The sequence below is a fragment of the Nematolebias whitei genome, chromosome 5 (assembly GCF_014905685.2).
Source record: "Nematolebias whitei isolate Nwh7 chromosome 5, NemWhi1, whole genome shotgun sequence".
Lineage (NCBI taxonomy): Eukaryota > Metazoa > Chordata > Actinopteri > Cyprinodontiformes > Rivulidae > Nematolebias > Nematolebias whitei.
In genome coordinates this window covers 7,633,126-7,634,030 of record NC_056502.1, presented here as the reverse complement: position 1 = coordinate 7,634,030, position 905 = coordinate 7,633,126, and positions in this window count along the sequence as shown.

Genomic DNA, 905 nt, shown 5'->3' with positions numbered 1-905 from the left:
TCTCGTTCCGGGTCTCATACAAATCTGGGTTCCCCTCGGTTATGACACACTCCCCACAAATCCATGACGTACCCCACATCGCGAGTCTCAGCTGGACACGCCGGTTCCCCAGGACCTTGTCGTTTTAATGAAAAAATCTTATCAATGGAGTTGAACGCCCACGATACCAAATCCATAATCTTCTTAATTTATGTTCGGGAGATGAGACCCAGGCCCTTCAGACACACAGAGAGCAGAGCAGGAAGAAGGAAAACGGGGGAGGAGAAACAGAAGCTGCCACCTCAATGAGAGCCTAGGAGGAACATCTTTGAGTGTGATGTCTTGTTCCAGTGACTTTCTTGTCATTCGCATCACATGTGGTACATGAGGTGGAATGAAATTGTGAACTCATGGTCCCGGTTACCAGTCCCAGTTGTTAGATGTTAATTAGAAACAGAAAAAGGCTGTAGGTGAAAGACACTTCTTCATGGGGTTCTAGACTTTTAGTTACAGCATTGAATTTCAGAAATGATTTCCAGACAAATCACAGAAGTTTAAAGATATTTTCTTAGTTTGTGTTTTGCCAGATCAGAACTGGGTGACAATCGGTTCTCCTGTTAGTGGCCTGTTTATATGTTCTCTCCATTTGTCTCCAGGTGTGGCTGTAAGGGAAAGCCCTGTTCCAAAGCAGTTTTGGTCTTGATATATCAGTTGTCTGGCCCACTGAGTCACCCAGTGCATGTCTGGTTATTGATGACTCACTCACACAAAAACAGAGGGATGTACTAAATACAAATAGCTGCACCCACATGTAGGGGAAATTATTTGCTAACTGCTGCATGCAGAAGGCCAAACACACACACACACACACACACACACACACACACACACACACACACACACACACACACACACACACACACACA